Here is a 24959-nt window from a genome sequence, read left to right on the forward strand (position 1 = left end):
CTTGTCGAGTGTTTCTTGTATAGCACTTAAGTACCTATTATTTTCATCAAGCTTGGGTATATTTCATTTGGATTACCCTAACTTGACTTCTTCAGTGTGGTGAATATAAAAGATAAGTACCAAATAAACTGACAAATAATCGTTAATTTTCAGTTAGACTATTTCACATTAAAGGGATGTAAGGTAACAATATTTCTGCGAGGCTGTGAGTCACCCTGTCGCGAGCGTTGATATTTCGCGGGAGAATCTGTCACAGCATCTATACCAGTGACAAACCAATTTTCATTTAGTCCATATTTAGTTAACGTCGTGGCATGCTATACTATCTAACAACCAGGAAATAAGATTAGCTAGCAATGACTTTAAAATTGTAAGTTTTGAAAAATGTTGTTTTAAGGGGTTGATTTTACCTAGGGTTTCTGATTAATCTTTTGCTATCTTGGAAAGTAGTTAAGTCAATGCAACTGGCAAGAATGGAGCCTCATGACCTTAATGATCTCATGGAAAGATAGGCCTATTTTGACGAAATTCCGGTCTAGATAGTTTTTGCTATCTTGGAAAGGGTTTAGGTTAGGAAAATGAAACTTTCAGTAGTGAATCTAGGGCCTAAAACAAATTTTAAGAAGGTATTGTCAAGTTTCTGTGTTAACCCCATTCTGATTTCTAAGTCTTAGAATTTTGTCCAGGCTATTTGATAGGTAGTAGAATGTTGACAAAACAACACTTTACCTTAATTTTCAGTAAGCATTTTGTTTTTCTGGTTTTTGACCTGAAAATGCAATTCCTGTTATTGAGTAGAACTTATGACATATCAATACTTTCATTTCAAAATTTAGGAAATGTTTTTACATTTAGGAAATGTATTTTCTTTGAAAACCTCATAAATTAGGATTGAGCTAAGTTGTGAAGCTGAAAATAGTTTTCTCGTACTTCATTTAAGCAGATGATCCGTTCTGCAAAGTTTTCACCCCTATAACACATAGCCATATAGAGGGAGAAAAAGTGGAGGTAGGTAGCCTACTTCAAAATACCTTCCCAGTGCATACTTTAGACCCATCTCTGAAATTTTCATTTTCCTAACTTAACCCCTTACCAAGAGTAGACAAACTAGAGTGTTACCGATATTTTGAAGCACCTTCCCCCACTCCTCCTACCTCCAGAGAGGGTAAATTTATGACAGTTCATATAACTGACTTACCAATAAAGTGAACATACCACCCGACGCGTTTTTTTATGTTCTTTAGGAACACTATAATCGCTCCTACCGCAAATTCAAATTTAAGCACTTATTAACCCAATCTAAACTAACCTTATCATATATAATTTTTTAATTATATATATTTTTAAAATATATATATTTAAATATATATATATTTAAATTTTTATAATTATATATATATATATAAATTATAAATATATATATTTAAATTTTTTGAAATATATATATTTAATTATATAATTATATATAATTTTAGCACTGAAAAAATGCAGCATTATTTTTTCACAAACGACCGAGAAAAGATGTCGCTGAGAAAACGTAGTATTATTTTATTGAAAACGAGCGATAACTCGTACTTTAATTGAAAATTCGTCATTTTTAAGAGCTCAAAAAGTGCTTAAATTTGAATTTGCCATAGAATCAATTATTATATTCGTAAAGAACATAAAAAAAGCATAAAGTGGTATGTTCACTTTATTGGTAAGTCAGTTATATGAACTGTCATAATTTCACCCCAGAGGGCACTTAACTTTATCACCCATTTGTGTTAGGCTGTAAAAGTGAAACCTTGCAGATTGCAAAAGATCTTCTGCTCAAATGAGGAACAATAAACTTGTTTCGAGCCTCATAGCTTTTGGCCTATAAGGTTTTAGGTCAATGTTGGTATTACCTGAACGATTGTTTAGGGTCATGAAACTATTGTTAATACATGCATTTTGACTTTTTGAACATCTTTTCTCTCTTGCAAAACTACCGCAAACTCACCGTTATGAAGTTATTCCGGCTCAAAAATTCTTGTATTTACACATATAGAATTGCAATCATTTCCGTTTTCGTTGATCGGATATTTGAAATCGCGAATCTGTAATAGTTTAGAAATAAATTTGGGCTATATATTTGCACATTAGAGGGGTGGAGGTAAAGCATAGCATATATTAAATACGTAAACAAACCATTGCTGTATTTAATATATGCTATGCTTTAATCCCCACCTCCCTAATGTGCAAATATATAATAACTTCATAACGGTGAGTTTACGGTAGTTTTGCAAGAGAGAAAAGATGTTCAAAAAGTCAAAATGCATCTATTAACAATAGTTTCATGACCCTAAACAATCGTTCAGGTAATAGGAACATTGGCGAGGTTTTAAAGATCTGTAAATCTATTAGGCTACTTAAATTAAAAAAAGAAACTTTGATAAGGCTTAAAACATTTGGTAAGGCAACATTTGCAAGCTAGCAATACTACTAAAACTACCTCTACTACTGCCACACCCCCCCCCCCCCATTGAAAATACTGAGGGGAAATTTGAACTAAATCAAAAGAGGCTATGTGCCAAAAGACACTGTCAAAAAAGTATCTCAAGAAATGATTTGGGTAGTAAGTTTGAACTCTCAGAGAATGCTTGAAGGGGGAAGATCGTCTCGCCAAAAGGCAATGTGTGCACACTACTGCTAATGCGACTGTTACTGCTACATTTACTACTACTACTACTACTACTTCTATTGCAATTACGTGTAAGGTTAAGAGCAGTGAGATGAATATTTCAAGAAGTATATGAAGATACAGATTATCAAAATAACTTATAAGCAATATAATAGCATTGACTAATTGTATTAAGTTGAGACTTCCAGGCTTGACGAGAAGGATGACCTACTGACCAAAAGGCAATATGTTAACACTACTAATGCTAGTAGTACTAAACCTATTCGATACTATTGCTAGTAATAGCAAGACTACTACTGCGACTACTATTACAACTATGTCTAAGGCTATGAAGGTGAAATTTTCAAGGAATTTTGAGGGGGGAAGGTGAACTGAATCGCAGCACACCGTCTGTATGAAGGTTGTCAAAAGGGTGTAACAGCAATAACTTAGGTACAGTTTGGTATGTGAAGTTGAATTTAACAGGGCTTGCTCTAAGGAATGTTGAACGAACTAAAAGAAAATATTTGCATCCTAATGTTACTGATTCTACTCGTACTATTACTACTGTTAATATTATTACTACTTCTATTACTACTACTGCCACTGAAGCTCAGGCTACTACAATTAATTTTACTGCTGCTACTTCTACTACTGCTATTGAATTTAAGAATATTAAGGCGAAAGATTTGGGACACATAGAAACTGTATGGAACTAATTCGAAACACACTATGCCCACATGGGTTGTCAAGTAAATCCATCAGAAATACTTCAAGAATGGTTAACGGTATTAAGCTGAAACTTTCAGCGTGTGTGGAAGGGGATGTTGAAGAAACCAAAGGTGCTATTCACATACTGCTACTAATGCTGCTACAAATATTGCGACTGCGCAAGCTAAGGGCATTAAGGTGAAACTTTTAGAGAACCTTTAGCAGGAGTTTCAATTAAATGAAAAAATTGTATGCAGGCAGGTTTTCAAAAGAGCATATAAGCAAAATCATAGGTAGCACCACTCTATAATTACTAGAAATATCATTGTAACTTGTAAAGAAACTAATCTGATTCAAAATTAAAAGTTTTAGTGCCCTTTTTAAGAGTAAAAAGATATTGGAGGGCAAGCAGCCTTTCTCTCAAGTCCCTTCATTTTCCAAACGCATCCAGTCAAAATTGTGAGATAATCATTTTGTTCAAAATATTAGAACGGTCCAGCAACTATAAAGGCACTGCGTTAATGGTTGCCAATAAGAAACCTCAGCAATATATCGAGAACGACTGGGGGTGTTAAGTTGAAACTTTTGGGGATGCCACTATTACTACTTCTGCTCTTAAAATTTAAATAAATAAAGAGTGTAAGTGAATCCAGTTTGTCACAAAGCATATATAGTATCTTTTGGGAATGATATTAAGTTTTAATTTTCAGGTCAACTTCAGGAGTTATAAAATCAAAAAAAATACTGTTTTCGTGTCAAGGTTAAAAATTGTAGAAAAAGTTTCTCCAACATACAAATAGCAACCCAAACTACAGATTTTTATAGAAAAAATCTGAAGATATATAATATTTTTTTTCATGAAAAGACTATGTCAATCAATAAAAAACGAACAGATATTAATTTAAATAACTTTTCCACAAAACAAGTTTTCCAAAGAAAAGTAAAGAGCTCCAGTTAGCCAAAAATGAACAGAAATAAAGTCAAATAATCTACCAAGCGTAAAACTACCACAAATCACTATCAACAAATAAATGAAAATTACAAAGAACAGAAATTACAAACTCAAAACAAGCAGAAATTAACATGAGTAGGGCTGATAACTCTCATTCCTTCTCAAGACCAGAACATTATTTTGTGAATTACTGAAAACAAAATTAATTTTAAATATTTTTACTTTTATCACTTTTTCATAAATAAAAAATAATCAAAACTTCAAGGAATAAATATATGTCAATTGAGCTGACAATCCACGGTTTTTTTTTTTTTTTTTTTTTTTTTGTTTTTTTTTTTGTTTTTTTTTTTTTGTTTTTTTTTTCAGTAAAGTGCAAATTATGTCATGATCTTAAGAACACATGGGGTTTATTAGCCATACTCATATTAATTTCTGCTCGTTTTGAGTTTCATTTATTTATTAATAGTGGTTTGTGGTAGTTTTATGCTTGGAAGATTATTTGACTGTATATCTGCTCATTTTTGGCTAAATGGAGCTCTTTACTTTTTTTTATAAACTTGTTTGAGGAAGAAGTTTCTTACATTAATTACAACAAAACAGACCATCAGAAGACTTTTAATAAATGGTGGAATAAGATTAAGTGCATATTCAAGGTCGTCTATTGGATATGGTTTCAGTCCTACAGAAAACCAAATATTAAGCAGCTATTAAATCCACATGAGTGAAAAGCTCTCCACCGATCCGCCCAAAACTTTATAATGAAAATAATTACAAAAACTATTGCACAAATCTACGGTATATCGATTATTTTGACCCAAATAAACAGATCTCCACAAATGAGAGTAGTTCTACCCCCCTAAACCCTCCAAAAGCAAGGGTTTCACTTGCACGTTGCTGAAAACAAAATGTATTTTAAGTAGTCTTTTACCATGATAACGTTGAAAAACAAAAGTCATATTCAAGGTCGTCTTTGGATACGGTTTCAGCCCTGCAGTCACTCCTAATAAAAATCACTCTTAATTCCAGTAACTAATGTCATTATATTTTAAGAATATAGCCTATTTGCACAACTTTTTACAAAACTTTGCAGATTTTGTCGATGCATATTATTTTTCCTTTTATTATTTAGTTCATAATTTTAATAGAAAACAAGAGCTAAGAGCTCATATGGCATTTTTGACGAGGCGAGAAGAGCTAAGAGCCAAGAGATCATATGGTATGAGCTCTAACAAAATTCTATGAATCAATAGATTGATTTAAAAAGGAAAATAAGAGGCTTAATGCCGGTCAGGATTTAAAATAAGAGCTCTCAGTCACGATGTCCTTCTAAATATCAAAATTCATTAAGATCCGATCACCCACTCGTAAGTTATAAATACCTAATTTTTTCTAATTTTTCCTCTCCCTTTAGCCCCCCAGATGGTCGAATCTGGGAAAACGACTTTATCAAGTCAAATTGTGCAGCTCCCTGAGACGCCTATCAATTTTCATCGTCCTAGCACGTCCAGAAGCACCAAACTCGCCAAATCACTGAACCCCTCCCCCCAACTCCCCCAAAGAGAGCGAATCCAGTACGATTCTGTCAATCACGTATCAAGGACATTTGTTTATTCCATCCACCAAGCTTCATCCCTATTCCTACACTCCAAGTGTTTTCCAAGATTTCCCCCTCCAACTCCCCCCAATGTCAAACGATCTGGTCAGGATTTGAAATAAGAGCTCTGAGACATGAATTCTTTCTAAAAATCAAATTTCATTAAGATCCGATCATCTATTCGTAAGATAAAAATACCCCAATTTTCATGTTTTCCAAGAATTCCGGTTTCCCCCTCCAACTCCCCCCAACGTCACAGGATCTGGTCGGAATTTAAAATGAGAACTTTAAAGCACAAGATCCTTCTAAATATCAAGATCTGGTCACCCTTTCGTAAGTTACAAATACCTCAATTTTCAAAATTACCCCCCTCCAATTCCACCAAAGAGAGCAGATCTGGTCCGGTTATGTCAGTCACGTATCTTAGATAGGTTTTTATTCTTCCCATCCAGTTTCATCCTGATCTCACTGCTTTAAGTATTTTCTAAGATTTCTGGTCCCCCCCAACTGCCCCTCCCCAATTACGCTTGATCCGGTTGAGATTTAAAATAAGAGATCTGAGTTACGAGGTTCTTCTAAATATGAAGTTTCATGAAGATCCGATCACTCCTTCATAAGTTAAAAATACGTCATTTTGTCTTATTTTTCAGAATTAACCCCCCCCCCAATAGATCAGATCCGTTCCAATTATGTAAATCACGTATGTAAGACTTCTGCTTATTTTTCCCACCAAGTTTCATCCCGATTCCTCCAATCTAAGCGTTTTCCATGATTTTAGGTTCCCCCACCCCAAACTTCCCCCAACGTCACCAGATCCAGTAAGGATTTAAAATAACATTACGATATCCTTCTAAATATCAAATTTCATTGAGATCCGATAACCCGTTCGCAAGTTAAAAATACCTCATTTTTTCTAATTTTTCAGAATTAACCCCTCCCCCAACTGCCCCAAAGAGAGCAGATCCGTTCCGGTTATGTCAATCATGTATCTAAGACTCGTGATTATTTTTTCCACCAAGTTTCACCCCGATCCCTCCACTCTAAGTGTTTTTCAAGTTTTAGGTTTCCCCCTCCCAACTCCCCCCCAATGTCACCAGATCTGGTCGGGCTTAAAATAAGAGCTCTGAGCCACAATATCCTTCTAAATATCAAATTTCATTAAGATCCGATCACCTCTTCGTAAGTTAAAAATACCTCATTTTTTTTAATTTTTCAAAATAACCCCCCCCCAACTATCCCAAAGAGAGCGGATCCGTTCCGTTTATGTCAATCATGTATCTAGCACTTGTGTTTATTTTTCCCACCAAGTTTCATCCCGATCCCTCCACTCTAAGTGTTTTTCAGGTTTTAGGTTTCCCCCTCCCAACTCCTCCCCAATGTCACCAGATCCGGTCGGGATTTAAAATAAGAGTTCTAAGACACGATATCCTTCTAAACATCAAATTTCCTTGAGATCCGATCACCCGTTCGTAAGTTAAAAATACCTCATTTTTTCTAATTTTTCAGAATTACCCCCCCCCCCCCCCGACTACCCCAAAGAGAGTGAATCCGTTCCGATTATGTCAATCATGTATCTGGGACTTGTGCTTATTTTTCCAATCAAGTTTCATCCCGATCCCTCCACTCTAAGTGTTTTCCAAGATTTTAGGTTTCCCCCCTCCAACTCCCCCCAATGTCATCAGATCCGGTCGGGATTCAAAATAAGAGCTCTGAGACACAATGTCATTCCAAACATCGAATTTCATTAAGGTCCTATCACCCATTCATAAGTTAAAAATACTTCATTTTTTCTATTTTTTCCGAAATAACCGGCCCTCCACTCCCCCCCCCCCCCCCAGATAGTCAAATTGGGAAAACGGCTATTTCTAATTTAAGCTGGTCCCGTCCCTGATACGCCTGCCAAATTTCATCGTCCTAGCTTACCTGGAAGTGCCTAAAGTAGCAAAACCGGGACCGACAGACAGACACACCGACAGACAGACCAACAGAAAGACCGACAGAATTGGCGATTGCTATATGTCACTTTGTTAATACCAAGTGCCATAAAAAACGATAAAAAACAACCAGCAACGTATTAAATACCCTTGGGCCACATCAAACCATTAGGGGTGTTGGGGATGTAATTTCATGGTAGGAACCATTATATTTGGAAAGTGTTGGATAGTGACTCGAACGATGTGCGGATTGCAGCTAACTCTGCGTCAATTGCTATACTTTTCGTAGTGCCAGTTGTTCCGCCAAACGTGGCACAGTCGGCGCTACGCATATACCCACTTTCGCTAGGCTTCTCATACTAAACGTGTTGTACTATCATCACAACTAAAACTTGAAGTACGGTGTGCACTATTATCAAAAGTGGGCAGCCCCTTGCATAAATTTAAAGAAAGGAGAATAAATAAGAAGAATTGTCAGCCAGTCCATTGTCAAAATATTTTCATTTCTTAATATTTTAATAATTATTTTAAAATAATAATATTTTAATAATAGACTAATATTTTAATAATATTTCAAAATATTATTAAATATTTAATAGCCCTAGCATCCTTACTTCAACAAAGTTCAACCAGGACTGGCGAAAAGAATGAAATGAGAATATAAGCTCATTCAAACTGAAGAGAATAAAATGATTAGATGCATTACGTAAGTTCTTTTATATATATATATATATATATATATATATATATATATATATATATATATATATATATATATATATATATATATATATATATATATATATATATATATATATATATATATATATATATATATATATATATATATATATATATATATATATATATATATATATATATATATATATATATATATATATATATATATATATATATATATATATGTATAGTTTCTCTCTTATTCTTGTATTGTGCTGAAGACGGCCCTTGGACATAGGGCCGAAATATCTACAGAAATAATTTCCACTGTCTTGAAATTTTCCCTATTGTCTCTACGTTGTATTTGTTTGTTATGGAAAGGCAGTGTGGTCTTCGTCGCTATTAAATGTGAGTAAAGAGAGACCCATGCAAATAGTATTCAAAATTTTAAATAAGAAATATTGATAAAAGTATATTTTAGTTTCTCTTTTTAATGCATTATCCCTCCCGCACGTTCTTTATCCCTCCTTGTTTTTCATTCTAAACTTGGGATTTTCTTCAATTTACGTTTGTTATTTTAATATTGAAAGGTTTACGTTCTTTTTCAGTTTGTTTTAATAACTGAAATAGTCAAGAGATTACAAATTGTTGAGCTGCTAGAAATAGCTAAGAAACTCGAATCGTAAATGAGAAAATATTCTTTATATCCATAACTGTTTCTCTTCTTCCAGAATGTAATAAAATAAACTTACGGTTTTATATTTTTCGTTATTTATTTTATGCATTCTATGCAGTCATTTTTATAGGTGAATTGTTTTTTTTTCCGTTAATCCTTTTGATCTGCTGGAGTGTTTTTGTAACTCCTATCTGCTATTTTTTGTACGTCTTAATTTTAAGGGAAAAAAATAATAAAGATACTTTAAAAAATCTGCTTTTGTTGCTGATTTAAAATATTTAAAATTCATTAATTCTAATTATCAATGCAAAATTATTAGCATATGCACATTTGGTTGATTTTGGGAAAAGGGGAAAACGTCCCAATGGGCCCAAATAAAAATTTTAGCCAAAACTCTAACCTAGCTGAGAACCCTGAAACAAAGGATTCAAACTCGTACCTGTGAAAATGTGGAACAAGAAGAATAGTCATTGGTCATTTTGTTCTTCCCAAGAAGGGATCGTACCAAGCCAGCAGTCGTAGATAATAGTCAAAGGGCTTCTTCAAAAGGAAACCAGAAGATAAGTAATAAGAGTGCATAACAGCGAAATCCCGTTTTTTCCACCATTTTTACAGGGCAAAACAACAGCTTTGGCCAAAATAGGGCAAAAATGCTATCGAGCGAAAATTCAAAGGTAACCGATCAATCAGGAGCGTAGCTTCGGTATTTTTACTTGGAGAGGGGAAAATCTGCAGAGTCAAGAGGCATTGGTTATATAATAATGTTACTCCAAATTATTTGGGAGGGGAGGGGGGAAAAATTTATTTTCAATATCTAGGGACTAAGTGCAATTTGTTATATATTTTTTTTAATAAAATACCAAAAAAGGCATTTTCAATGAGAATTCCCCAAAAAGATATTTTAAAATCTAGACGGAAGCAAAAAAAAAAATCCATGGAACACCCCAATCCCCCCCCCCCAAAAAAAAAAACAGCTAAGAACTCATATGGCATTTGTGACGAGTTCGTAAGAGCCAAGAGCTCATATGGTATGAGCTCTGGCAAAATTCTAAGAATCAATAGATTGCTTTAAAAGGAAAATCAGAGGCTTAATGCCGGCCGGGATTCAAATAACAGCTCTGAGTCACGAGATCCTTGTAAATATCAAAATTCATTAAGATCCGATCACCCACTCGTAAGTTAAAAATACCTCAATTTTTCTAATTTTTCCTCTCTTTTCAGCCCCCCAGATGGTCGAATCGCGGAAAACGACTATCAAATCAATTTGTGCAGCTCCCTGACACGCCTACCAATTTTCATCGTCCTAGCACGTCCAGAAGCACCAAACTCTCCAAAGCACAGAACCCCACCCCCTAACTCTCCCAAAGAGAGCGGATCCGGTCCGGTTATTTCCGCCACATATCTTAGACTTGTGATTATTCTTGCCACCAAGTTTCATCCTGATCTTTCCGCTTTAAGTGTTTTCCAAGATTTCTGGCCCCCCCCCCCCAATGACACTGGATCTGGTCGGGATTTAAAATAAGAGATCTGAGTTACGAGGTCCTTCTAAATATGAAATTTCATTAAGATCCGATCACTCCTTCGTAAGTTAAAAATACCTCATTTTTTCTAATTTTTTAGAATTAATCCTCCCCCCCCCCAACTCCCCTAAAGAGAGCGGATCTGTTCCAGTTATGTCAATCACGTATCTAGGACTTGTGCTTATTTCCCCCAACAAGTTTCATCCCGATCCCTCCACTATAAGCGTTTTCCAAGATTTTACGTCCCCCCAACTTCCCCCAATGTCACCGGATCCGGTCGGGATTTTTAAAAAAGAGCTCTGAGAGACGATATCCTTCCAAACATCAAATTTCATTAAGATCTGATCACTCCTTCGAAAGTTAAAAATACCTCTTTTTTTCTAATTTTTCAGAATTAACCCTCCCCCCAACTCCTTCAAAGTGAGGGGATCCACTCCAGTTATGTCAATCACGTATCTAGGACTTGTGATTATTTTTCCCACCAAGCTTCATCCCGATCCCCCCCTCTAAGCGTTTCCCAAGAGTTTAGATCCCACCAAAATCCCCGCAATGTCACCAGATCCGGCTGGGATCTAAAATAAGAACACTGAGACACGATATCCTTCCAAATATCAAATTTCATTAAGATCCGATCACTCGTTCGTAAGTTAAACATACCTCATTTTTTCTAATTTTATCGATTTAACCGTCCCCCCACTCGCCCCCCCCAGATTCTCGAATTGGGGAAACGACAATTTCTAATTTAATCTGGCTTGGTTCCTGATACGCCTGCCAAATTACATCGTCCTAGCTTACCTGGAAGTGCCTAAAGTAGCAAAACCGGGACAGACCGACAGACCGACAGAATTTGCGATTGCTACTTGGTACTTGGTAGATACCAAGTGCCATAAAAAATACACCACTGTTTTTAAGCCGATGTTTTCCAGCCTTTCGTGACAGGCTTTTCAGACCAATATAGGGGGGTTAGGTGGGGGTGGATTTTATCCCGTAGCGTTCCTTCATTTGAAGGAATGTTTCTTGACAAACATGGAATTTGGGTTCTGAGGGGGTAATAGCTCTCCTTATATTTTGAGAATGACGGATTATAACGACAATTGGTAGTTTTTAAAACGAATTATTTGCAAACTAATTGATAAAAATAACATTATTTAACATATCTTGTTTCACTTTCAATTGAAAGTGTTACCCGCTATTATATTTTCTATTTTGTTTTGTCATTAATTGAAAATCATTGTAGACTAAGAAATTATTTGAGCTTTTATTCTGAAAGGACAGTTATAAAGAAGTTTAACTTTAGCGTCAAGAGCAAAGAGCAAGGAATTAGGGGGAAGGGGTAGGTAGCCCCCCACAGGTACAACCCAGACAGCAATATTAAAAGTGGATAATGATTGGATAAAATAAAAGTTTTGCAAATGAAATAGAATACCAACTTTAAGACTTGATTTGAATATAACTATACTGTATTTTTGCGAAACTGCTAACCCCTCAATCCTGCTTTTCGTGCTGAGGTTTTACTTTTTTGGCTCAGTACTTCAAGAATTAATTCTCTAACTCAAATGATCAAAAGTTTAAATATTTATCGCAATGCTTCGAGAAGGAAAAGGCGCATTTAGTTGTGTTTGCCTTAAAAAATTGCTAAATTTAAAAAAATTTCTAATAAAAGTAAAGAGCGATGTTAAGATTTAAAAAAAATCTATATGCGAAGAAAGCTGCCACCCTCAACCTATTATAATAAAGTTTACATTATGTAACTAAAATATGATCAACTTCTTAAGTATGTTGGGATTTAGGGTAAAAAGTGGGGGGTCGCAATCCCCCTCAGATGTATTAAAAACTTTTCCATGCGTTTTAAGTTTTGATGTCACTCTTTCTCTTCCCAAAAAACACTTTTCTAAATATCTAATCTAACAAGAAAGTGAAATTTCGGCTGGTTCATAAGCAGGAATGTTTATTTATTATAAACGAATTCCGAGAAAGGAACCGAATATTTGCCCATACGAATCTATTTTTTTATCACGTGTCCGAAAATTCAGGTACCCATGGTAAATTGGGTAATTTTTTTTTTTTTACCAAATTTACCAAAAATACCCATGTTATTTTTCGACTGTTGTCAGAACCTAGCTTAAGACTTTAGTTAATGCTACTAAAGTAGCAAGATACATCAAAAGAATCGAATTTTTATGCTGATTCTAAACATATAAGTTTCATTAAATTTAGTCTTTGTCATCAAAAGTTACGAGCCTGAGAAAATTTGCCTTATTTTGGAAAATAGGGGGAAACGCCCCCTAAAGTCAACGTAAATCACACCATCGCATTTGGCGTATCAGAGAACCCTATAGCGAAAATTTCAAGCTCCTATCTACAAAAATGTGGAATTTCGTATTTTTTGCCAGAAGACGAATCACGGGTGCGTGTTTATTTGTTTGTTTTTTTTTTTCCCCAGGGGTCATCGTATCGACCAAGTGGTCCTAGAATGTTGCAAGAGGGCTCATTCTAACGGAAATGAAAAGTTCTAGTGCCCTTTTTAAGTGACCAAAAAAATTGGAGGGCACCTAGGCCCCCTCCCACGCTTACTTTTTTTCCCAAAGTCAAGGGACCAAAATTTTGAGATAGCCATTTTGTTCCGCGTAGTCAAAAATCATAATAACTATGTCTTTGGGAATGACTTACTCCCCCACATTCCCTGGGGGAGGGGCTGCAAGTTACAAACTTTGACCAGTGTTTACATGTAGTAATGGTTATTGGGGAGTGTACAGACGTTTCAGGGGGATTTTTTTTGGTTTGGGGGGTGGGGTTGAGGGGAGAGGGCTATGTGGGAGGATCTTTCCTTGGAGGAATACGTCATGTGGGAAGAAAAATTCAATGAAAAGGGCGCAGGATTTTCTAGCATTACTATAAAAGAACAATGAAAAAATAAACATGAAAACTTTTTTCAATTGAAAGTAAGGAGTAGCATTGAAACTCAAAACGAACAGAGATTATTACGCATATGAGGGATTCTAAAAATACTTTAGCATAAAGAGCGAGGTATTTAGGAGGAGATAAATACCTCGCTCTTTATGCTTAAGTATTTTAGTAATTTCCACTATTTATTCTACGGCCTTTCTGATTCAGGGGTCGTTCTTAAAGAATTGGGACAAAACTTACGATTTAGTGTAAAGAGCGAGGTATTAACGAGGGTACAAACCCCCTCCTATGCATAATAAAAATATAAGAATATAAAAGTTTGTTACGTAAGTTAATTCTTAAGTTACGTATATTTTTTACTAATAAAAACGTTCGTTAAAAATTAAAAGTTCTGGTTGCCTTTTTAAGTAACTGAAAAATTGGAAGGCAACTAGGCCTCCTTCCCCACCCCTTATTTCTCAAAATCGTCTGAGCAAAACTAAGAGAAAGCCATTTAGCCAAAAAAAAGAATTAATATACAAATTTCATTTTAATAATTTATATGCGGAGAGCCAAAATCAAACATGCATTAATTCAAAAACGTTCAGAAATTAAATAAAAAAAACTAGTTTTTTTTAACTGAAAGTAAGGAGCGATATTAAAACTTAAAATGAACAGAAATTACTCCGTATATGAAATGGGTTGTCCCCTCCGCAATCCCTCGCTCTTTAAGCTAAAGTTTGACTCTTTGCCACAATTCTACTTTTTAAAACAATTAAAAGCTTTAGCGTAAAGAGCGAAGGATTGCGGAGGGGACAACCCATTTCATATACGGTGTAATTTCTGTTCGTTTTAAGTTTTAATGTCGCTCCTTATTTTCAGTTAAAAAAACTAGTTTTTTTTTATTTAATCAAGAACAAGAGCCAAGAGCTCATATGGCACTTGTGACGAGATCGGAACCTAAAAATAATATAGATACGTGAACTTGAACTTATTCTCGCCAAAGCACTAGAAATCCCCAGAACTCCCCCAAAGAGATTGGATCTACGTGAGCTTCAACTTATTCTCACCAAATCACTAGAAATCCCTAGGACTGCCCCAAAGAGATTGGATCTGGTCCGGTTATGTCAATCACGTATCTAATACTTGTGCTTATTCTTCCCATCAAGTTTCATCCCGATCTCTCCACTCTAAGCGTTTTCCGAGATTTCCGGTTTCCAAGGATTCCGTTCCCCCCTCCAGCCCCCAATGTCCCCGGATCCAATCCGAAGTAAAAATGGAGCATCTGAGACATGAGATCTTTCTATATATAAAGTTTCACAAACATCCGATCACCCATTCGTAAGATTAATATACCTCAACTTTCATGATTTCACCCAATGTCACCGGATCCGGTCGGGATTTAAATCAAGAGTTCTGAGACACGAGGACCTCTTAAATATTAAATTTAATTAAGATCCGATGACCAGCTCGGAAGTTAAAAATATCTCATTTTTTCTAATTTTTCCGAATTAACCCGAATTAGCCAAGTTAATCCGAATTAGCCAAAGTACACAAGAATTTCTCTGGAAACAAAAAATACCCCCCCTCCCAATTTTTTTTATGTGCATAGGGGTTCCCCCATGGCTTATTGCACTCGTGCCTGTAAATTCATACCATGTATTTGCAAAATGTAGTCCCCCCTCCATCCGAAACGGTAATAAAAATTAACGGCAATTATCTCTTATATCCACCACACTCAAGTTCTTGGGCTGAAAGAATCGGTTTCTTTCTGCAGTTTTTTTTTTAGCTTAGCGTGAGAGAGTGTATATACACTATATTGTAGGCATATTTAAATTAAATATTTTACTGGGTCCATTGGTTATGTTAGAAGCCATTTAGTATAATGCAGTTATGTCATAATGCGTTCTGGGGGGGGGGGCTGCTTTCCACAATTCTCTGTTGTAGTTTCCACAATTTTTTGCTAAAGTATAATATTTGGTACTTAAGTATTATACAAGAAACGCTCGAGACATTACCCGGTATTCATTCGGTTAGCTTGCAAATGATATGTATAATGATAGTGTGATAGAACATAGTACCTAACCATGGATAGCTGTATTTTAATTAAATATTTAGTTGTTAAATTGGTTAGGGTTAGAATAGGTTTGTTGAGGTTACATATTTAATGTATGCTATGTCTTATCCCCCCCCCCCACTAATGAGCAAATATATAGCCCAAATTTGTTTCTAAGCTATCATATTCTTATCTTACTTAGGTATATTTCATTAGCATTAATCAAACTTCACTTGTCGAGTGTTTCTTGTATAGCACTTAAGTACCTATTATTTTCATCATGCTTGGGTATATTTCATTTGGATTACCCTAACTTGACTTCTTCAGTGTGGTGGGTATAAAAGATAAGTACCAAATAAAATGACAAATAATCGTTAATTTTCAGTCAGACTATTTCACATTAAAGGGATGTAAGGTAACAATATTTCCGCGAGGCTGTGAGTCACCCTGTCGCGAGTGTTGATATTTCGCGGGAGAATCTGTCACAGCATCTATACCAGTGACAAACCAATTTTCATTTAGTTCATATTTAGTTATCGTCGTGGCATGCTGTACTATCAAACAACCAGGAAATAAGATTAGCTAGCAATGACTTTAAAATTGTAAGTTTTGAAAAATGTTGTTTTAAGGGGTTGATTTTACCTAGGGTTTCTGATTAATCTTTTGCTATCTTGGAAAGTAGTTAAGTCAATGCAACTGGCAAGAATGGAGCCTGATGACCTTAATGATCTCAGGGAAAGATAGGCCTATTTTGATGAAATTCCAGTCTAGCTAGTTTTTGCTATCTTGGAAAGTGTTTAGGTTAGGAAAATGAAACTTTCAGTAATGAATCTAGGGCCTAAAACAAATTTTGAGAAGGTATTGTAAAGTTTCTGTGTTAACCCCATTCTGATTTCTAAGTCTTAGAATTTTGTCCAGGCTATTTGATAGGTAGTAGAATGTTGACAAAACAACACTTTACCTTAATTTTCAGTAAGCATTTTCTTTTTCTGGTTTTTGACCTGAAAATGCAATTCCTGTTATTGAGTAGAACTTATGACATATCAATACTTTCATTTCAAAATTTAGGGAATGTATTTACATTTAGGAAATGTATTTTCTTTGGAAACCTCATAAATTAGGATTGAGCTAAGTTGTGAAGTTGAAAATAGTTTTCTCGTACTTCATTTAAGCAGATGATCCGTTCTGCAAAGTTTTCACCCCTATAACACATAGCCATATAGAGGGAGAAAAAGTGGAGGTAGGTAGCCTACTTCAAAATACCTTCCGAGTGCATACTTTAGACCCATCTCTGAAATTTTCATTTTCCTAACTTAACCCCTTACCAAGAGTAGACAAACTAGAGTGTTACCGATATTTTGAAGCACCTTCCCCCACTCCTCCTACATCCAGAGAGGGTAAATTTATGACAGTTCATATAACTGACTTACCAATAAAGTGAACATACCACCCGACGCGTTTTTTTATGTTCTTTAGGAACACTATAATCGCTCCTACCGCAAATTCAAATTTAAGCACTTATTAACCCAATCTAAACTAACCTTATCATATATAATTTTTTAATTATATATATTTTTAAAATATATATATTTAAATATATATATATTTAAATTTTTATAATTATATATATATATATAAATTATAAATATATATATTTAAATTTTTTGAAATATATATATTTAATTATATAATTATATATAATTTTAGCACTGAAAAAATGCAGCATTATTTTTTCACAAACGACCGAGAAAAGATGTCGCTGAGAAAACGTAGTATTATTTTATTGAAAACGAGCGATAACTCGTACTTTAATTGAAAATTCGTCATTTTTAAGAGCTCAAAAAGTGCTTAAATTTGAATTTGCCATAGAATCAATTATTATATTCGTAAAGAACATAAAAAAAAGCATCGAGTGGTATGTTCACTTTATTGGTAAGTCAGTTATATGAACTGTCATAATTTCACCGCAGAGAGCACTTAACTTTATCCCCCATTTGTGTTAGGCTGTAAAAGTGAAACCTTGCAGATTGCAAAAGATCTTCTGCTCAAATGAGGAACAATAAACTTGTTTCGAGCCTCATAGCTTTTGGCCTATAAGGTTTTAGGTCAATGTTGGTATTACCTGAACGATTGTTTAGGGTCATGAAACTATTGTTAATACATGCATTTTGACTTTTTGAACATCTTTTCTATTGCAAAACTACCGCAAACTCACCGCTATGGAGTTATTCCGGCCCAAAAATTCTTGTATTTACTCATAGAATATCATTTCCGTTTTCGTTGATCGGATATTTGAAATCGCGAATCTGTAATAGTTTAGAAATAAATTTGGGCTATATATTTGCACATTAGAGGGGTGGAGGTAAAGCATAGCATATATTAAATACGTAAACAAACCATTGCTGTATTTAATATATGCTATGCTTTAATCCCCACCTCCCTAATGTGCAAATATATAATAACTCCATAACGGTGAGTTTACGGTAGTTTTGCAAGAGAGAAAAGATGTTCAAAAAGTCAAAATGCATCTATTAACAATAGTTTCATGACCCTAAACAATCGTTCAGGTAATAGGAACATTGACGAGGTTTTAAAGATCTGTAAAACTATTAGGCTACTTAAATTTAAAAAAAAACTTTGATAAGGCTTAAAAATCTACTGAAATAGCAGGAACCATATCTTCAAAACTAAAACCAATGAAAAAAAAGATTGAAAACTGAGAATTAAGGTATAATGTTTTGTTATAATTTAGAGAGACTAGTTATGTAGCCTCTGCAGTCTTCTAAGTTCTAAAAATAAGCAAAGGGCAAGCATAATAGATTGGCGAAGGGCTACCTCCCCATTCGAATAGAATAAGCTAGTCTAGTCTACTGTAAGATAGCTTAAAATTCTACTCAGAAGCTAAAATTCTATTTTCAAAACCCAGAGTCAAAGACAAGCTGATTGACCGAAAAGTGAAGATTTTTTTTTACCTTTGCGAAGTTAAAAAAAAAAAAAAAAACAGCCTTCTTTTATCTTCTAAGCCTTAGAAATATGGCATAGGTTGGGTTGGAGTTCAGTTTATCCCCTCTTCTAAATTAAACACAACAAAAACAAAATTATAATTATCCAGGCATTAGGGTGGGGGGTGGGACGTATCTAAACTGGAAGCAACCCTTGAGACCCTACTAATATTAATTTTTGGAGTCAGAAAAGGAAACAGACTGATAAGTTGAGACTGGAGCCTGAACAGAAAACAGCTTTTCAGGGGGTAAACTACTACAACATTCAGTCCTGGCGGTGGCGTCAATTCACGAAAATTTAGGAGACAGGGCAACCGAAACTGGTAGGCTATTTGTCGGTTATTGGCAACACCTCCAAGAAGCGTAGTTAGGTTAATCCTACCGAAATATAACGATAGATGATGATACAATTTAGAAACAGACACTTTAGAAACAAAATTATGGAAACCCAACGTAACTTAATCTAACCTACCCCCTAATGTGCAAATACAAAGCCCTTTTTGCAGCTTTGAAACCGGTTTTCTCAGTTTTAACGTAAGCTTAACTTGAATTTGATTCCAATAACCAACAAGTAGGCTACTAAAAAACTTTTTCAGTGAGAAAAAACAACAACAAGATAACAGTCATGTTTCAAAATCCTGGATCAATTAATGCCACCGAATTTTGCAGTTTTTATCCACCGAGTCTTTTTCAATTAGGCAACCTCCCAAGATAGCAGAAAACCATTCATCAAGACATTTACTCATTTTAGTTGTGATTTTATTGCTTTGACGGAGGAGTGATGTTCTGTAAGCCGCCCTTGCGGGTGCTCATAGGCAACTGCTGGGTTTTGTGAGGGAGGGAGGTTGAAAACCTTGTCCAAAATTCTGAAAATGGATGCATTTTTATAGGGGATTTTTGATTAGAGAAATCTCATATATACCGGAAGGTAGATCAACTGCCATCCAAGATGTCAATAAAAAAAAAAGAAAAAAATACAAGTGAAATGTGTAACATTATAAATTACAACACGGATCCAATGATCGTATTTCCTTGCGCATATACATTCTCCCACTATTTTTGAATTTCTTATGGTTTCCTTAAAGCAAAATGGACAGTAAGTACCCACTTTGTTTACACATAATCGAAAACATATTCCTAAATTATGAATTAATAAAGATGTCATTCTTACTTGGAAAGATAATCTTACTGGGCGCCGAATGTTTAATCTGGCACTTAAAGTCACTCGCTCTGATAGGCAATGGATGTAGACTCCCTGGTTATGCCCTCAAAAAGCAAGACATTGTATTATTTTGCTTTTTGTCAGGGAGCAAAATTTTTCACAAAAACGAAAATGTTTTTATTTTGATGTCCTTAGTACTATAATTTAGAAAACTACAAATAGGGGAGGGGGAACCAAGGGGGGAGCTCAATGGTGAATCTTGGTTATTGTAGTTCAGTAAAAATAGAACTGGAGGATTTTAAATAACCAGCTAAGACTTTTGTACAAATGAGGTTTTACTCCCAAACCGATTTTAATTTTGTTTTATTTTATTCGCCGTAGATAGTAAAACCTTTAGGATATTAGACATCTGGGTATATGTGACATTTTAGGGAGCTCCCTTTTGATTATCTTCTGACCACTTAGCTATTTTATAATTAATCCAGCAGAGCAGATCTGCACACAAGGGAGGAACCTACTAAAAAGGACCTCCCAAAAACAGTGATTTTGGTTCACATGACATCCCTTTAGGAGGTATAAAGTTGGGCCATAGGGTTGAAGCAATAATGCCCTGTATGCTTGCTGTTATTACGCAATTACTTGGTTAAATTGTCAAGTCTTAATCAAAATAATCGAACAATCTCAATTTCAGTTTAAGGCATAACATATTTTTATCAACAGGCTAAAAACCCGGATTGGAACCTGATTTTATCGATTATGTTCAGCTTGCTGTCTGTCAGAACCGCCCACACGCGCAGTGGCGTAGTGGACTAAAATTTCTGTGCCAATAGGCATTGTAATATTTTTATAGTACAAGGAGAAACATTTAATTGCCACAAGGTGTTGCCACAGATCATTTAATATGCATTTAGCGTTTAATATACAATTAGGAGGCTAAAGATTTAATTCTAATTGAAAAAGTAGAATTCTTTTTACGCTAAATAAAATTGAACAGGTAAAATTTGAATAGTGTAATATGTATTTTCATTTCAATGCTGTAATAACTGGAAAAGAGAATATTTGTAATATAATTTGTTTTCAGTGAAGCGCCAATGACGCAGTAGGTTTTAGATTTTTTAAGTTAGAAAAGGAGACAATAGCTAAATTCTTGTTTTTAGTGAAATTAAATTTGTTGTGAACGGTCTTGGGGAGAAATAAGGTTAAACTAATGTAATTATATCAACCGTTGAAAAGCCCATCACTTCCAAATTTGGTTAAATAAAAAAAAACAATTTTTTTTTTAACTGAAAAGTAAGGAGTTACATTAAAACTTGAACAGAAATTATTCCGTATATTAAAGGGATTGTCCCCTCCTCGACGCCTCGCTCTTTACGCTAAAATTGGACTCTTTCTTACAACTCTACTTTTCAAAACAATAAAAAAAATTTAGAGTAAAGAGCAAGATGTCGAGGAGAAGACTATCCCTTTTATATGCGGAATAATATCTGTTCGTTTGAAGTTTCTATATAGCTCCTTACTATCAGTTGAAAAAACTTTTGTTTTCATGGCACTTGGTATTAACCAAGTGACATATAGCAATCGCCAATTCTGTCGGTCTGTCTGTCTGTCGGTCCCAGTTTTGCTACTTTAGGCACTTCCAGGTAAGCTAGGACGATGAAATTTGGCAAGCGTATCAGGGACCGGACCAGATTAAATTAGAAATAGTCGTTTTTCCGATTTGACCATCTGGGGGGGGGGAGTGGGAGGCCAGTTAATTCGGAAAAAATAGAAAAAATGAAGTATTTTTAACTTATGAGCGGGTGATTGGATCTTAATGAAATTTGATGTTTGGAATGATATTGTGTCTCAGAGCTCTTATTTTAAATCCCGACCGGATCTGATGACATTGGGGGGAGTTGGAGGGGCGGGGGGAACCTAAAATATTGGAAAACACTTAGAGTGGAGGGATCGGGATGAAACTTGATGGGAAAAATAAGCGCAAGTCCCAGATACATGATTGACATAATCGGAACTGATTCGCTCTCTTTGGGGTAGTTGGGGGGGAGTAATTCTTAAAAATTAGAAAAAATGAGGTATTTTCAACTTACGAACGGGTGATCGGATCTCAATGAAATTTGATTTTTAGAAGGATATCGTGTCTTAGAGCTCTTATTTTAAATCCTGATCGGATCTGGTGACGGGGGCGGGGAGTTAGGAGGGGGAAACATAAAACTTGGAAAACACTTAGAGTGGAGGGATCGGGATGAAACATGGTGGGAAAAATAAACACAAGTCCTAGATAGATGATTGACATAAACGGAACGGATCCACTCTCTTTGGGGTAGTTGGGGGGGGGGGGGGGTATTTCTGAAAAATAAAAAAAATGAGGTATTTTTAACTTACGAACGGGTGATCGGATCTCAATGAAATTTTATATTTAGAAGGATATCGTGGCTCAGAGCTCTTATTTTAAACCGGATCTGGTGACATTGGGGGGAGTTGGGAGGGGGAAACCTAAAACTTGGAAAACGCTTGGAGTGGAGGGATCGGGATGAAACTTGGTGGGAAAAAACACGAGTCCTAGATACATAATTGACATAACCAGAACGGATCCGCTCTCTTTGGGGTAGTTGGGGGGGGTAATTCTGAAAAATTAGAAAAAATGAGGTATTTTTAACTTACGAACGAGTGATTGGATCTCCATGAAATTTGATATTTAGAAGGATATCGTGTCTCAAAGCTCTTATTTTAAATCCTGACCGGATCTGGTGACATTGGGGGAAGTTTGGGGTGGGGAAACCTAAAATGATGGAAAACGCTTAGATTGGAGGGATCGGGATGAAACTTGGTGGGAAAATGAGCAGAAGTCTTGCATACGTGATTTACATAATTGGAACAGATCCGCTCAATTTGGGGGGGGGGGGTAATTCTGAAAAATAAGAAAAAATGACGTATTTTTAACTTACGAAGGAGTGATCGGATCTTCATGAAGCTTCATATTTAGAAGGACCTCGTAACTCAGATATCTTATTTTAAATCTCAACCAGATCAAGCGTAATTGGGGGGGGGGGGCAGTTGGGGGGGACCGGAAATCTTAGAAAATACTTAAAGCTGTGAGATCAGGATGAAACTGGATGGGAAGAATAGAAACCTGTCTAAGATACTTGACTGACATAACTGGACCGGATCCGCTCTCTTTGGTGGAATTGGTGGGGGGGGGGTAATTTTGAAAATTGAGGTATTTGTAACTTACGAAAGGGTGACCAGATCTTAATGAAATTTGATATTTAGAAGGATCTTGTGCTTTAAAGTTGTAATTTCAAATTCCGACCAGATCCTGTGACATTCGGGGGAGTTGGAAGGGGAAACCGGAATTCTTGGAAAATTCGACCATCTGGGGGGGCAAAAGGGAGAGGAAAAATTAGAAATCGCCTCGTCACAAGTGCCATATAAGCTCTCAGCTCTTGTTTTTATTCAATTTCTGAACGTTTTTGAAGTAATGCATGTTTTGATTTTGGCTAATCGTGCATGAATAATTAAAACGAAATTTGCATATTAATTTTTTTTTGACTAAATGGCTTTCTCATGGTTTTGATCGGATGATCTTGATAAAAAAAAAGTGGCGGGGAAGGAGGCCTAGTTGTCCTTCAATTTTTGGTTACTTAAAAAGGCAACTTTTATTTTTTTACAAACTTTTTTATTAGTAATAAATATACCTAACTTACAAATTAGCTTACGTAGCGAACTTCTATATTTGTATATTTTTATTACGTAAATGAGGGGGTTCATCCCCCTCGTCAATACTTTGCTCTTTATACTAAAACTTGAATTTTGTCCCAATTCTTTAAGAATGACCCCTGAATCGCAAAGGCCGTAGAATTAATAGTTAAAATTACTAAAAATACTTTAGCGTAAAGAGCGAGGTGTTGAGGAGGAGACGAACCCTCTTATATACTTAATAATTTCTGTTCGTTTTAAGTTTTAATGCTGTTCCTTACTTTCAGTTGAAAAAACTTCTTTAATTTATTTTCTCATCTTTTTTGTTTAAATAGAGAGAAAATAGAAAATCCTGCACCCCCTTCGTGTAAATCGTCTTCCCTCGTGATTAATTCCTCCACGGAAAGATTCTCCCACGTAACCCCTTCCCCTCTCCCCCCACTGCGAAAAAGTCCCCCTAAAAACCCCTGTACACTTCCCAATAACCATTACTATATGTAAACAATGGTCAAAGTTTGTAACTTGCAACCCCTCCCCTGGATACTGTGGCTGCAGAGGGTCATAAACGTGAATAAAGTTGGTAGTCTTTTTACATAAAGTTGATAGTACTTTTTACATAAATCATCACTGGAAGACCGAATCCGAGAAGGCGCATCTATTAAACCAAATCGAGCAAATATTTTTTGTTTCGGTGCCATCTAGGAAGCCGGAGGAGGATTTTGCAATATCTGAAATAAGCCGTACGTAGAGAATGTCGATCTTTCTTACGAAACAGATGAGCCATGCCTGATAAAAACAAAAGCACAGGGGCGCAATAAGCGTTATAAATCATGCACCAGCCGTTGGGGTTGCAGCGGCTTTTGTTTGGGGATATTTTTCCGTAAGCGACGCGCAGGTTTTTCACGGCTTGATTTACTAGGGATGAACAGGTAGTCGAAAGTGTTGGGCCGAAACATAGACCAAGCCAACTAACTAAAGAAGAACAGGATAGAATTGCAGTCCCAGCAACGAATGGAGCGACCGCATAAGGGCTATTAAAACAAATAAACTCGCATTATCTTTGCTTTTACGTGACAACCTCATTTTTTTGACATAAAAGACAAATGGACACACATGCAAATTAACCCTAATTATATTCTGAATGCGAAAGGATTTATATTACTTTCCAAGATTTCCCATGAGAGGGCAATTTAGGTTTTTAAACTTAAGGCTAAGAGATATTTTCGGCTAGATAGTTTACTTGACAAAATGCTCATTAGTTTAGCGTGTAAATGGATAACTTGCTTTCTTTTTGGTATAGAGATTAACGTTGTCAATTTACGAAAATATAGGGGGTGGGGGGCAAATGTATATTTCAAAATCTAAAGGGGGGAGGATTCTGTTGTTTATTTCTGATTTTCAACGAAAATTTCAAAAAAGATTTTTCTATGAGAAGGCCAAAAGGG

The 24959-nt window shown here is 35.5% G+C and overlaps 1 protein-coding gene across 1 annotated transcript in view; it reads left to right on the forward strand.

The window, feature by feature from the left end:
* The first annotated feature begins 310 nt into the window (after positions 1-310).
* LOC136032316 (uncharacterized) overlaps positions 311-24959 on the forward strand; it is a 53263-nt gene continuing 28614 nt past the window's right edge. The window contains exon 1 of the mRNA XM_065712617.1: positions 311-370. The gene's annotated coding sequence lies outside the window, so the exon portion shown is untranslated. The remainder of the gene's footprint in view (positions 371-24959) is intronic.

This window comes from Artemia franciscana, chromosome 10, assembly GCF_032884065.1.
Source record: "Artemia franciscana chromosome 10, ASM3288406v1, whole genome shotgun sequence".
NCBI lineage: Eukaryota > Metazoa > Arthropoda > Branchiopoda > Anostraca > Artemiidae > Artemia > Artemia franciscana.